Genomic DNA, 15,638 nt, shown 5'->3' with positions numbered 1-15,638 from the left:
TTACCACCATCTGAGAGGGTAGTTAGCCCTCGTACCACTCTCTTAGGGGGCGGTTAGGGCCCCCCGCCCGCTCTCCATCAATATATAATGGCCGAAATTCAGGAAAACTCCTCATTTTAATTTGGAAAAAAAGAAAGGAAGAGGAGAGGAAAGAGAGGCAGCACGGTAAAGCCGTACTATGTTTTTATCTATGGATTTTGGATCTCACTTTCTGGTAAATTTTTTAAACTTATGTTTTTATTAGTAATTAAAGTACCACTAAATCTAGGGTTTAATAACATAACAATAGTTATATTATATGTGACCTAGGGTTTGGACATGTAGGATATGCTATATTTTTTTAGTATATTATAAAGATTAAATACGATATGGTAGGATAGACATCAAATGCATAGTAGTATTCAGAGTATGGTAGTTTCGAATATCTTGATTTTACAGAATAATAATGTAAGTAATAATTATAGCTAATTAGAAATTTTATTAAATAGACGGATGATTAATTAGTTTAATTTGATTAGTTTGCTTAGGGACAATATTAAATAAACCTATTGTTAGGTGATCATCGGTGTCGGTAATTTTGTTAGAGTTTTGATAATCAGAAGTATAGTTTAGAATGTTTCTAGGGATGTTAGATAAATTATATTTTTAGACATATTATGGTGAAGGTCAAATTACTTATGGTCCTAACTATGTAAATCTCTCTGGATCTCTCTACATTTGCTGGGTGTCCACTACTGTTGCAACTATGGTCTTACGAGCGGTTCACGATAGGCCAGCCTGTTGTGGAGCAGTCCCTGTACCCTGAGGAATGGTATTGCAAACCCGAGAAGGATGGGCCCACCATGGGCTCACTGTGGTGTCGACACCGGGTATATATAAAATATAGTTATGCTTCACTTGTCACATGTTTTAGTTCTGGTTTCTTACTATTTTTCTCCACAGCTGCATTAGGCGCACGAGCAAGCCCACAACGCGTATAAGCTTTTTAAGTCGCAGTTTGACCATCTGCGTCCAAACGACGTGGTCTGAACCCCCTACAGCCACTTGTTCATCCAAGCTCGTGCGCTTGTCGGTCTGTCTCCGTTGTGTAGCCGCAATGAGAGTAATAGCTCACGAAAAAGCCACTCATCTTTAATATCTACATCGAGGAGTACTCACCCACTGCATGATGAGGCAGTTTGGATGCTTCCAGGCTTTCCCCTTCATCGTTCGCACGGTTCCGAGCCACGTCCATAGGTAACTAAAATCAAATAAATAATCCATAGCATTCGTCTTATTGACTGTCTATCTAACGTGATTGACTTGAAGGTATAGACTAATGGGACAGTCGGGTGGCAACCTCTAGGCAGATCGCTTGGCGCCATACATCTCGGCGTGGTCCCATGCCCTTGAGGATGTCGTCAAGGAGTCTCATCCTTTCGCCACGCCAAGCTTCAAGGAGTACCTGCGGTGGTATGTCCTGCGTACACGTACACGGGTCACCTACACCCTAGATACTGTCTGGCAGCACGTTGCGTCGACTAAAGAGGCTTACCTCGGCCATTGGGACGAGGACACTGCATGTATTTTTTATATGCACGGCGGTTAGCGATATTCTTTTGTTACTGATACAGTAATTTCAAATAAAATATTAGGTGCACCTACATACGTCTCGACGTTGCCACCTAGACCATGCCCAGTGCCGACACCCTCACCGGTTGCAGGCCTCTCAGGTAATGGGCGACAATAAATTGCCATATTCAAAATATTCAATAGTATATCTAATATATTCCAGAGGTTACTTCGGTGACGAAGCCGGGCCGTCTTCATCTGCACCTTGACCGTTCGCACATCCACCATTCGGACTCCTTTCGCACCCTACTACGGCATCTATTGCTGCACTTGCATACCATACATGTACAACATTGCATTTTATACAAATACTTTCATTTGAACATTTACCATATCTAATAAATTCACCTGTTTGTAGACCCCTCGAATGAGTACACATGGACAACGGCATACCCGAGTCAGGAGGATGAGCTTGGGCCAGACCCCTCATTTGACCTTGTGAGGGACTTCTTCGGGACCACACTGGACTACGACGTCGTCGTGTGGTCCCAACTGCCCAGTGCTCCACTTCGGATGCAGCACACCCGCGAGGAGGCCTGAACACCTTTGATCCCTACTAGGCCTATCAGGCAAGTTGGTCCATTGTACGCCCTGACCTACTCTAGGGGCCACGTGAGGGCGAACCAGCAGTAGCGGCTCTGAGACCATGATGGTGGGAACGGCTGACAGCAGCAGGAGAGACAGCAGTAGGATTGTACCTTTACTTTTGCAACTTTTATGTCTGTTTCATGATTCATCTTCGATTCGCGAACTAGTCTTACATATTCGGACGTGTCTACTTTCTATGGTCTACTTACCATGTCATAACTGTATTTTTTAATTCAACGTGACTACACGCTAGTTGCATTTCTTAATCCAGTGTGACCGCACGCTACTTTCTATCATCCTCGGCTTTGTATGAACCATTCACGACAGAGCTAGAAAAGCATTTTTTTTACAAAGTTACTTATACACGAAATGACCTCACGATATGTCTGTCGGGAGTCTGGATTTAGACACGAAGTGACCACACGATTCAGCTTTAACCATGAAATAACAACATATCTATCCTAACGTAAGCTGTAGACACGAAGTGACCACACAACTCAGCTAACCATGAAATGACAACACCTCTGTCCTGACGTAGGCTGTAGACAAGAAGTGACCACACAAGAGATATTTAACCATAAATTAAATAACAAAACATCTATCTTAACACATGGAATGTCTGCTCAGCATCAATATCACAACTTTTCCATTCTTTAACAAGGAGTCCAATGCTCTAGCCCCTGCCAAGCCCATGCACTCAGTCCATGCACCAGCCCTCAGCCACCATAGATAATCCAACCTTCATTCATGGATAGACCACTCATTCCTCAGCTCTCTCAACTGTAATGTCTTTTTCAGCACCACCAAACCCACCCAAGAAACATTGGGGGATTTTCATCCCTGAGACGGTCGAACCACCGATGTGCTTCTGTGGCGACCTTTGTAGGCTTCACGAATCGCAGGACATCTTCTACACCTATGGCTTATGCTTCTTCATGTGTGCCAACTACCAATATGATAAGCTTCAATATGGACCGTATGAGTACCCACCGATATAGCAACATAGATAAGTTATGTAGCACTTTCCACATCTTGTTCCCGATTTGACACATTGTTTTACTAATCTCACATCTTGTTTTATTTGTCCAGTCTCCTCCACCTATCTGTGACTTCATTGAATGACTCAATATAGAGCAAAATAAAGATCAGAAGCAGTGGGTTGACATGAGCATACGGTGGAGGAAGGAAGCGTATGCACGCCAGGAGTACGAGCAACAACAGGGAGAAGCTACGACTGAAGCGGCAAGAAGAGTAGCGCACGAGGAAGGCAGCGCAGGACCACACCGTGGCTCAAGCCTGCTAAACTGAGAGGGTAAGGAAGCGGGAGAGAGTACGTCGCCCTAAAGCGTCTGGCCTCGATGCCCTGAGAAAGGGCAAATATCCTAGGTGCACTCAATAAAGAAAATCTAATGTAGCATAATATATTTTCACTTACTAAGACATGTTAGGATTAGCAGCGGCACGCTATTAGGTTGGTCTTTAGGCGTACCGTACATACCACTATTTATTGTCATCGTGTCTTTATGGTTAGGGTCCCATGTAATGTTTGTCACCGTATGTCCTGTTTAATGTTTGCCACTATATGTAACCACTGTGCCGGGTAATATGCTAAGAGTGCTTCACATCTACAATTGTTCAAAGAATTAGATTTTGTATCCTCCCAACGATACGTCACTAAAAAATTATTCATACAATTTTACATCAAATATATAAACAAATATCGACAAATTTACATCGATTCAAAATTTTCAAAAAGTAACTACTCCGTAATACATTTTTGGCCACTTTTTGACCTTTTCAATCCAAAATTTCTAAAATATCGACTACTAACATTTTTCACCGAATGAATGTGCACTATTTTTCTAATTGACGTATACAAAAGTTAAATTAAAAAAATAAATTTCCCTACCACTGGGCAGGCAGGGACTACCCGCCCTCTCATATGGCAGTAAGGAGCTACCCACCCTCTCATTTGGCGGTAAAGGGGTAGCTGAGGAGGTAGGCCCTACTTACCCTCTCAGAGGACGGTAGACATCTATTTCTACAAATTTTACCATTAAAAATTTATTTATTTAAATATTTAATATAAATAATATAAAAATAAAAAACTCTCAAGCCCTCGGCAACACTGCCAATAGCAGCAAGAACGAGCCTCCGCTGCAACGCCGTCAGAAACCTTGGAGCACCGGGTAAAGGGATCACGGCCAAGGAGGGGATTGGAGGGGGGGGGGGGGGGGGACGGATTAAAGATGGGGGCTGATGGTATCGCCGTGAAGGCTATCTGCGACCCTCGTGTCAACACGGTCTTCTAATGTTGGTACGGTACACCAGCCCCTTCGTCTTCCCCCGAATTTGCGTTGTTTCTCTATTCGATTTTCTTGGTATCCCTCCTGATGTAAAGATTGTGGTTTGGGATCCGCGAGCGGCGGAATTTGATGAGCGGAGCAGTGAAAGTGCCCCGATTGATGCCTAAGGACTATTATGTCTTGCTGTTGCTAGGCACAAATTATTTTGTGGATAAAAGTTCCCCTTCGGGTTATTATATTAAACCAGAATCCGCATTCGGTATATGGTTACGGCCGTTGCCGCGCACAATGTCAGCAGAACTAAGCGTAGATACCAAAAAAAATTGCTCAGGTACTTTAGTCAGAACCAGGCAGAAAGACTGGAACTCCTCTCCGCTTCATCCCTTCTTCCCCATGACCAAGCACAGGGTCCTGCCCTCGAGAGAACTTGCAGATGCACTCAAATCTTCTGCTACAACTGTGCAATGCAGCGATCCATCAGCGGCAAGCTTGTCACGACACCTATCTCTCCAGAGTCCCCAACAGCTTCTTCTCCACTTCCTTCATACTCGATCGAACTCCAGACTGAAAGCGCTGAGGGGTTTCTCAGTTTCCATAAGAGAAATTTTACGGTAGTCTTAGAGAAATTTGATTCATCTATTTTTTGAATGGATGATCTAAATTAATTAGAATACTATCTATTATTTATAGATAGTATGAGTAATATATTAAGAAGTATATATAATATGAAAGTATTTCTGAGAAAAAAAATTGACATAATAGTTATATCATGTAAATTTATAGGTACAGTGTATAGACTGCCCTCATGGTGAGAACCAGTATGGGCCATTCATTTGACGGCGACTATGGTTACTTGATGTCGGCCCATCCACGGTGAGTTACGGCGACGGTGACTCGAGTTGTGGCGATGGCATCTCGATTCGCGGAGCCGCCTGGCGCCAGGAGGGGACGAAGCCGGCGGCAGGTGAGGCGGAGGCGGTGAGGTTGCTCGCTTCGCGACGGTGGCGGCTCGACTCACGGCTGTGGCGGCTCGAGGCTGTTCGATTACCGGCGGCGGCGGAGACAGCTCGATTCGCGACGGTAGGTGCTCAACTCGCGGCAGCGGCGACAGCTTGACCTGCGGCGGCGGCGGCTCGTCTCGCGGCGGTTTGATTGGCAGGGACGGCGGGTCCATTCACGGTGGCGTGGGGCTCAATGCGCCGCTAAGGCGGATCGGCGAGGAGCTCCAACGGGTTCGATTCACGTTGGACAGGCGGTCCACGGCCGTGCCGCCGTCGGGCGTTGGCGTGCGGACATCGCACATGTTCTGCAAGACGCTCATGGCCTCCGACACCAGCACGCACGACGGCTTCTCCGTGCCGTGCCGCGCCGTCGAGGACTGCTTCCCACCGCTGGTACAGCCATTAACGTTGACGTGGTCCCATCTCATGGTGATTAGGATTTAGTAGGTTGCTTGGGTTACTGACTCTGATTGGTTTGGCGCGTTCAGAACTACAGCCTGCAGAGGCCGTCTCAGGAGCTCGTTGCCGAAGATTTGCACGGCACCGAGTGGAAGTTCCGACATATCTATCGACGTACGGCAAGGGAGTTTCTTCATTAGTATATGAGCTGCACTGGTACTGTACATTCGGCTTCTTTGTTAGCCTTCTCTCTGGAAACATGGAATGCATTTTCGTAGCATGTTATTTAGGCTTAACTACTCCACGCGACTCAGTTTAATGGGAGTTCTTCAGTTGTGCTCATTGGGAGCCTGCATTTTCAGTGATGATTGACCAACTGTTCAATTTGGATATCAGGACAAGTTATGGAATTACTGTACTATTTATCATGTCTAGGCAGTAAGGAGGACATGTAAGGTGGTTTTATTTGGACGAGAATAACCAAACTACACTAGATTGTTGGTTATTTGCATTTGCTTCATTTCAGTCTAAGTTCCTGCACATTTCTGAACACACATATTCAAAGGTAATCTAAATAGTCAGGAAATTGACTGATACTTAACAAAAGATCATGCAACTTGCAAATGGCAAAATTGTTGTTAGTAATTGTGCAAAAGATAAAAATGACGTGGTCCAGAGATTCTAATAGGCCTCCTTTGTTACAGGCCAGCCACGAAGACACCTCTTAACCACCGGATAGAGTGCGTTTGTCAATAAGAAGAAGCTGGTCTCTGGGGATGCAGCTCTGTTCCTTCGGTAGGCATTTAGTTCATGATGTCATTAACTGGAGCATACTGTACCTCCTCTTCTGTAAAGACTTTAAATTCTTTTCCAGAGGTGAAGATGGAGTGCTTCGATTGGGAGTGCGCCGAGCAGCTCAGCTAAAAATGTAATCCCTATCCCTGCACTTCATAACCAGTGCTCAAATCATAGGAATCTGGGAAATATCGCACAAGCTGTGGCCATGAAGTCTGTTTTTCATATACACTACAATCCCTGGGAAGAAATGTACTTTTCTGGTTGTTTTCTTAACTTTACAGAGGGCTGTATTGACAATGTTGGATTGGCACACAACTTTAGTTGTGCTAGAACAAGTTATGCATGTCATTTATGGAAGCTTAAATTGTAGCAAAATGTGACCACTTATTCTTGTTCCTTAACGGCATGCTCAAAGCCATTTACTAGCGAGCAGACTATGATAGCTTGCTTGTACATGCTTCGAAAATTCGCTGACCCGAGAATCCAGTGCTGCCTGTTTTCAAGTATCTAATCCAATCTTTTAGTATCTCAATAGTGGCTGCTGTAGTGCAGCAGTTGACTATCCAAAAACCAACCCCCTCCTGGCCATGACAAATGGTAAAAATGATCCCTTTTGTTTCACCTCCTTGGCCCTGCCACGTTATCTTGTGTCTCCATACATGCAAGTTTAACTATGGCACGTGATCATCAGAAATGATGACACAGTGCACATTTGAGGTTGCCATTTAGATTTCAAGGTGTTTTTTGGATTATATGTTTCAATGTTGATAAGTAATGATGTTATTAATATCAAATAATATGGATTCCTTTTGTTCTACTTCTTAGTTCTTTTGTGTGTGAAGATTTAAATGTGTTGATAGTTAGAAGTGTGAACATAATTTTAGATATACTTTTTCCTACTCATCTCTCTTCTTGTTGGAGCATGTCGCGATCCCAGTTCCTGCCTTTAATAAATGACTTGAACTCACAGGTTAAGTCAAATGAATTCATTATACCCTATTGGAAGTTCATGAGAAGCTTCAACCAAACATTTTCAGTTGGAATGGGATGCAGAATGAGATATGAAAGTGAAGATGCTTATAAAAGAAGGTTACTATGGTGCAATAGTTATATTTATCTTTTGTGAATGGGTTTGCCGTGCAATAAGGTCATTGTGATTTCTCTCATAATAGTGCGTTCAAAATCATTTTGTCAGGTGCACTGGGATAATAATTGGAAGCAGAGAGGCAGACCCCATGTGGCATGGTTCAAAATGGGAATGTTTTGTGGTATGTTATCTTCTGTCTTGATTTGTACATAAGACGAATGCCAATATTAGTTTCAGTTTTAGCAGTGTTTCTATGAATTTTTAATAACATGATTGCAAGTAGAATTAATGTCTACGTCAAGCTGTACTAGGTTGACATCCTTCCTTACATGGTGGCTATTCTAAATCCTGAACTAATTTAAAGAAACAAATACATTACTGTACTCACTCCTTGTGCTAAGCTTGAAATAATCGATGTTATTTCCATTGTTCATCTTTTTCTTTGGTTTTTATGCTATTAATCAAGTTGTGTCCATCTAGTTCATCTGGAACTGATCTTCAATAATTTTTTTTTGCTGAACATCATGTCTTTTCTTAGTTGAAATTTGTGATTCTACTTGGTTGAGTGCTAATCACAATACCTGATCGAATAAAAACTGTAGAAGCACGTAAAAGTCAATGTCAACATGAAGCTATAGAGTAGGCGTAATTCAATTAGAATCAATGTCAACATGCTGGTCCTCTCCTAGGTCGTCAGCATGTAGATACGAGCAGCCCTTTTCTCATATATGTCCGTAGTTATCCTAGTGAATGGGATGGACAAAGAAGCTTTTGCATCAAGCTTAGCCTCATTCCTGCGGATGCGCGACAAACAGAACTCATAATGCTCGACCAGATCAACAAGCGACATAGTCCGGTCTAGATGCTTGTGAAGCATAGAGTTCAAGCTCTCGCTCCGCTGGTTAATACGCATGCCTAGGAGGTGGCTCCTATTCGTGTGTGCGGCGGACCACTTGTTCCTAAGTTCATACATCTTCCATATCCATACGTCATTTTCAGTTATTTTGTGGGTCTCCTTGAAATCTACCCATGGCCTCTCGAACTGAACAACCTCCATTGGATGGTAAATGAATTTTCTGAACTCCTTAAGCTTTTTACCCTTGAGGTACTTCACCATATTTTGTTCTATATGCTAACTGCACAGACGGTGATCTGCCCCGGACATAACCATCTCAATCGCCCTTGCCATTGAGGCGTCCCCATCAGTGATCAGTGACTTTGGATGCTTCTGGTTCATCGCCTCCAACAAAGTATCAAGCAGCCACACATACGATGACACACTCTCATTCGAAATGATACCGCACCCAAATACAACCATACTTCGGTGATGGTTAACTCCAATGAAGGGAACAAAAGGAAGGCTGTACCAGTTCACGCGGTACGTGCTGTCAAAGACCATAACATCGCCAAAGGCATCATAATCAATCTGAGATTGCGAATCCACCAAAAATATATTTTTTAACCGCCCTTGAGCGTCCTGGGTGTATTTGAAGAAATACTCTGAGTCTTCTGCTTGCTTCTCCCTCATATAATTCAGAACAAAGTCAGCGTCGCTACCTTCAACCTTTTTCTTCTTCTTCCTTGCAAAGAAATTGCACAGTTCCCGAGCCAGAAACCCAGTCTTCTCAAAACCGCCGTGGTTCTTCTCCATGACATCCATTATCTAATAGGTACGAAGGCCGTTGATTCCCAGCTCAATGGCCTTTGCTTTCTGTGCTTCACTAAGGCCCCGGTGAGACCGCAAGACAAAAGCCTCACCAGGCTTAGCAAGTGCATGACAATGTGAATCCTTAAAATCCGTAACGAACCACTTGCCACTCTCTTCATTTAGCTGAATGTCAAGCCTAGCCTCGCATCCACAACGGGTGAGCGGCTGTGGCTCCCTTACTTGAACAGACTTTTCAAAGTGTTCAGTGGACCTGTATCCTTCACACGAGCACAATAATCTCCTCCATATCACCTTGCTTCCTTTCTTCCTCATCTTGCCCCTTCTAACACCAAACCCTTTCACTTTTGCATATGAATTATAAAACTCATAGCCATCCTCCTCGCTGCAAAAAGTCTTGTTTACCACCATGCTATATTCTTCCACTTCCTCCAGGCTAACTTGCTCTTTGCCACCCATTACGCTAATCTGTTATTTAAGAACAAATGCAACCATGTTATTGAACTCGCGACATAAGATTTAATATACACATTATAAGACTAATGCATCAACAATGGCCTGATACATGAATGCAGTTTAATTTGATACAAATGACGGCAATTGCACTATGTAACTGTATTTGTCAAATAGGGAAAATACAACATAGTACATAATACTAATAGAAACATCCTCCACAGTTCAATAAACAGCCGAATATGTGGAAATAACACATTGACTATACCAATTACCAGTTAAACACACAAGTGGGGACTAAGGACTCCAAAAGCAACTAAGTGGCTAGGCTTCCAGTTCCTTCATAAGTAGGGTGCACCAAATCTCAGAATACAATTTAGAAATTATAAATTTCCATGCAACATATCTGGCATCAAAATATATGCTGGAGATGATTTGGTGAAGTTGGCTAGCACGCAGTTACTAACTATTGAAGCTTATTAGACGGTGTAGTACTCCCTTCAGCCATCATTTTAGTCACTGAAACAATCACCAAACGTAGACAAGCAGTGATTTGCTTCTACTCACGCCGCCGCCACCACCACCACCAAGTGATTTCGAAATCATCTATAGACGAATTTAAGGCAAATCGAGAAGACAAAATACATGCAGGCATCATGAAGAAAGTAAAAAGGCAGCATGGTTCTAACCTTGGGTAACCTCAGTGGCGGAGGCTTCGATGCCCAGGTCCAGGATGGAGTCCTCGCACACCTCCGCCCTCAGATTAGATCTCGGTCACGAGCGCCCTCGCCACCCTGCCCCTCGCGCGTGTACACGCTACGGCAAAGAAAGCCGCGTGGGAGACGTGACGTCGCCGGCCACAGGGGGCTTGCGCTGTTTAGTCGCTGCGCTCTAGCCGGAGGGAAAGACCCCTGGATGCATTAGGCGTTGGAGCGATAGTGGGAGGGGCGTGGCTGGCGCGTCGGCGGTGGATGCAAGAGCGGGAGGGGCAGGGTTAGCGCGACGGCGGCGGATGCGGGAGCGGGAGCGGGAGCGGGAGGGGTGGGCGCGTCGGTGGTGGATGCGGGAGCGGGAGGAGTGGGGCTGGCGTGTCGGCGGTGCCCGCCACAGTGGCGTAGGGGCGCCACGCGGAGGGGCGGCAAGAGTGGGAGCGGCAGCGGAGAGGCCGTGGGCGAGGGGGCGGTTGAAGCGGGAGGCCGATGCGATACTTTCTTTTCTATTGGACCGGCAAATTACTATCCTAACCTTTAATGGCATGGTGGGTAATTTTAACAAAATTATCATAATTACCAAAATATCCAAGTATGTGAATCGTCGAATTAAATTTAGAGAAGTGCTTCTATCCTTTCCGAAAACAGAGAGGCACAAATCACAAAGCACTTTTCATCTAATTACGTAGTTAAGGGTTACTAATTATGGATTAGGGCCATAGGAGCCCGGACCGCAAGCCCATCTGGGCATGAACCGTCCACGCAACGCAGTCGCTTTCCCTTCTCTCATGTGGTGCCGCTCTCAGTCTTCTTTTCCCTCCCTCCCAACCGCCGCTCTTCGTCACGTGGTGCCACTCCTCCGCCAAGCCTGTCCTCGTTACGTGGTGCCGCTCCTCTGCCGCAGCCCGTCCTCGCCGTGTGGTGCTGCTCCGCCATAGCCCGTCCTTGCCTCGTGGTGCCGCTCTTCTGCCGCAGCCCTTCCTCACCGCATGGTGCCGCTCCGCCATAGCCCGTCCTCGCTGCGTGCTTGCCGCTCCGCCGGCGCTTGTCCTCGTCACGTGGTGCCGCTCTGCCGCTGTCGGTGTATCAGGAACCGGGGGTCTCCGAATCCCGAGGCCAGGCCAGCCATCCGCCACATGGCGCCATCCCGTGGAGTCTCTCCCGCAAGATGAGAAAGATCGAGTCCCGAGGAAGGGCGTTCGGGGCCACGGTCGGTGGCCCCCGAGTACCCCAGTTCCCCGATGATCCACGAAATCTAAGTACCGGGAAGAACGTGCTCGGGAAGATGAACGGTGACCCCCGAGCACCCTAGTCCCCCGACGACCAGGAGAGCTAAGTATCGGGAGAAACGTGGCCAGGGCCGCTAGCGGTGGCCCCTGGGCACCCAAGTATCCCGAGGACCCACTGAAGGAAGTTCCGGGAGAGAGTGCTCGAGGTTGCGTGCAGCAGCCCCCAAGCACTCGGTTCCCCGAGGATCCGTACAAGAGTGCCCGGGAGAGAGTGCTCAGGGAGGTGAACAGTACCCCGAGCACTCGGTTCCCTGAGGACAAGAAAGGGCATTCTCGGGAGAGAGTGCTCGGGGAGGCGAACAGTGCCCCCGAGCACTCGGTACCCCAACGACCCAGAAAGGCCCCCGAGGGGCCCACCGATGAAGTGTCAGCCAGTCAAAGGCCCGAGGCCGCATTTAAAGAACGTGCGTGGCCTGTCCCCTCCAACTGCTCTCGCCGCGCTCAGCGTCAGTTCCTGCCACGTTCTAGCAGAGAGGCGTGGGGTTATTAATTGCACAGGTTCCGTCCCGTGCCATCCAGCCCATCTCAGGATAGCGTCGTAAGGGCCGAGGCGTTCCGTCTGCCGCGTTGCTGTGGCAGGGGAACAAGACAGGACGGGCACGCCGGGCCGCTCTGCGGCTGCCCGGTGGGCCCTCTCCACGGCGCCCGTTGCCAGGCCATTTACGGTGATGGACGACCGGGCGTGCGACGCATTTTCCACCCCCGGTCACGTCACCCAGAGGAAATGATGACGCCCTTTCCATTTATGGTGTCTCGGAACTCATGCCCCCTCCCTCCGGTTCGGGGCACGTTGCTGCCGGCGGCACAGAAGAAAATAGCTGAATGCATCCTGAAAAAGTATGGAAAAAAGAGAGGGCACACCAACATAGACAAGAACACAGCTCAAGAGAAACAACGGTTGAGAAGTAAACAGCACGAGATAGACTGAAGAACTTAGAGCCCCAGGCTCTGAGATAGACCAACATTCTTGTAACCAGCAACATCCTTGAGGGACTTCCTCAGGGCATTTATAGTATCCATACAGGAGTAGGGTGTTACGCCCCCGTGCGGCCCGAACCTGTCTAAATTCTGGTGCATTTACTTCTTCTTGTGCTAGGTCATTCCACCATCACCGGCAGTTGCATTCATTTTCATTTATTTCTCTGACGAACATACTCAGGATCATCCCCCCGCCGAATCTCTAAAAAGGGGTCTCTCGGGATCCCTGCGACTGGAGTTAATCCTCCGACAGCCGCCGTCCCTCATCGTCTCTTGTTGTCCGGCTCCCCTGCAAGGCAAGATCGAAGGAGAGTTTCTGAGTAGCCGTTGCTCTGGTGAAATCCCTTATTCCGCAATCACAGATGCACTGAGTTGACTTGGGCGCGCGGCACAACGAAAGCGCAAAAGAGAGAAGGCGAATTTGTGCGCGTGAATTTGTGCTTGGGCGTGCTAGCAAGTGACTGAGTTGACTTCCTCCGGTCGCCAACACCATCGCCGCCCACGGACCACGTTGTGGCCTTGTGGGAGACTAGGAACCACCTCCGACTCTTTTGCCCACTCGTCGTCCCCTTGCCCAATTCCCTTACCATTCTGTCCACTCGTCGTCCCCTTGCCCATGTTTGCCCAACATGGCATCGGCGTGGTCTGCTCTCCAACTCCTCCCATCTGGCACCCAAGGTGTTCGACTATTTGCCACTTGATGAACTTGACTACTTTGCATATTTCCGGAGCCATGGGGAACAAATACGGTGGCGGCGCATGGCGGATGTACATCCATCCCTCAGCGGCAGCGGCGAAGATCCCATCCATGGCGAGGAGCTGCAGCACCTCGAGGAGCTTCAAGGCCTGCTTTTACCTGCTCCTCTTGCGGTTATCCACCTTATCTATGATTTTGATGTCCTGAGCTTTTAGCATGCTACATATCCACGTCTCCATTGAATGTGCACATTTGTTATGTAATATCATATATCTGAAGGATGTGCCCTACTAAATTATTTACATGTCTACCTTGTGCTATACAGTGGATGAGATGTACCTAGCATCCCTAATTAACAAAGGTAGTGAGGCATACATAAGTGGTACAACAAACCCTATTGCTCTTCCTGCAGAGACTGTACTGAAGATGGCTACTCTTAATGGTGCAAAAGAACTTCTGTGGGATATTAATGAAATAGGATCTCTGGAGGTTGGAAAAAGGTGACGCTCCTAGTTACTATTATGTTCGTGTATGGTGCTCAATAACTTTGCTCCATATATTTTGGAGGTAGATAAATCTCTTCATTTTCTTCATCCTACAACTATGCTGCCAATATGTCTTTTTTGTCATCCTAAAACTATGCTGCCAATATGTTGTTTTCGTCATAATACATTTTAATATGTTATTTTTCTGACTTCCTAATATTGATCTCAGCTAATTTGTTTCTTTCCACCTCTGAATAAGTTTACATCATATCGTAGTACTCTCTTTGATCTCAGCTAATTTGTTGCTATGACGTTTCAGGTATATACTGTAGAAGTTAAGCCGTGGAGCTTTGGTTTGACTAATGCAGACGAATCCCAGGTTGACTACTTTCAAGAAGCAGCTCTTGAGAAGAGGATACTCTAGGTTTTGCGTAACCTTGTGCGTGATCTCTGTTTAGTCGAACTTTCAGGAAATATTTTGTAGTGCAGAATCAACAAAGAGGGGCCATCTTGTTGCCGTGTATATGTTCATATTGTAGCAATTTATATTCATTTTTTTAGTTCGAAAGCCAAAAGGTGATATATCAAAAGTCTTAAATCTTCTGCTTAGTTACAAATTACCTCAGGAGTTTCAATAAAAGCATGAGTCATTTTTGTCTGCAAGTACTGAAATTTTCTTCTGGTGGGACGATGATGTAAAATTTGTTGTCGGAGACAATAAGCTGTTGCATTACAGAGCATAAATATTGGCAGCAGAATTACATTTGAGCGAAACTCTCGGTACAACCAGGAGGCAAAACAGTAAAAATTTCTGAGTACAACTAGGCAAAGCATTAAAAATTTCATCATCAGATCTAAACAAACATATGAATTATCAGAATTTTAAGAAGATAAGCATTAGCAAGGGAGGAAAATTATCATGACAAACTGCCATCCTGTCGAAAAACTTGGTACATGTGTAATGTAACAACTGGCTTGGTATTGTTTAGCATGCCATTGCAAGTTGCAACCCAGATCTAGCCAGCATGGTCACGGGATCCAAGTAACTCAGGTTACAAGCTATCTCGTACAAAAGATTGCTCATCCAATCTCAAGCTACAATCTCAATAATCTTAATTCAGAAACTCTCCTCCGATCAGCGGATCATCGAGCCTTGCATCCCTTGTGTCCTCTCTTCAGTGACCTTGTTGGCTTGGATTGTGCTGATAGCATTGGCAATGTTTCCCTCGACCATAATTTTCAATGAAAACTGAATCAGGAGCACAGTAAACATTAACAGATCAATTCACGATAGTAGTCTCTAAATAACATACGTAAATCAAGTTGCAAATTAGATATGAAATAAGAGGTTACCCTCCAAACTCCTAGCTTTGTGCACAGACCCTGCCACTGTGGCATTCCAAAGATTCTCTCAGAATGCCGACTGAAATTTGCACATCAGACCACATATTAACCGAAATAAGAAAATAATGTCATAAGATGGAACAAATAAACATTGACCCACAGCTAAAATATGAAGATTGCCTGAGAAGCCTTGAGAGAGGTGACTACCTGACGATAACAGTCTGAT

General features: G+C 45.8%; 1 long non-coding RNA gene across 7 annotated transcripts; it reads left to right on the top strand.

The window, feature by feature from the left end:
- The first annotated feature begins 5,301 nt into the window (after positions 1-5,301).
- LOC133900907 (uncharacterized) lies at positions 5,302-14,658 on the top strand. 7 transcript variants are annotated; one of them, XR_009906608.1, is made up of 7 exons: positions 5,302-5,899; positions 5,995-6,121; positions 6,610-6,700; positions 6,780-7,792; positions 7,899-7,971; positions 13,909-14,150; positions 14,388-14,658. It is a non-coding gene; the product is annotated as an uncharacterized LOC133900907 (long non-coding RNA). The 7 variants fall into 7 exon arrangements; XR_009906609.1 differs by having other exon boundaries at positions 5,303-5,899; positions 13,996-14,150; XR_009906612.1 differs by lacking the exon at positions 13,909-14,150 and having other exon boundaries at positions 5,307-5,899; positions 6,780-6,833; positions 7,674-7,792.
- The last annotated feature ends 980 nt before the right edge of the window (positions 14,659-15,638 follow it).

The sequence above is a fragment of the Phragmites australis genome, chromosome 19 (genome assembly GCF_958298935.1).
Source record: "Phragmites australis chromosome 19, lpPhrAust1.1, whole genome shotgun sequence".
NCBI lineage: Eukaryota > Viridiplantae > Streptophyta > Magnoliopsida > Poales > Poaceae > Phragmites > Phragmites australis.
The sequence above is the reverse complement of the archived record's forward strand: the minus strand, read 5'-3'. Positions and strand labels throughout refer to the sequence as shown.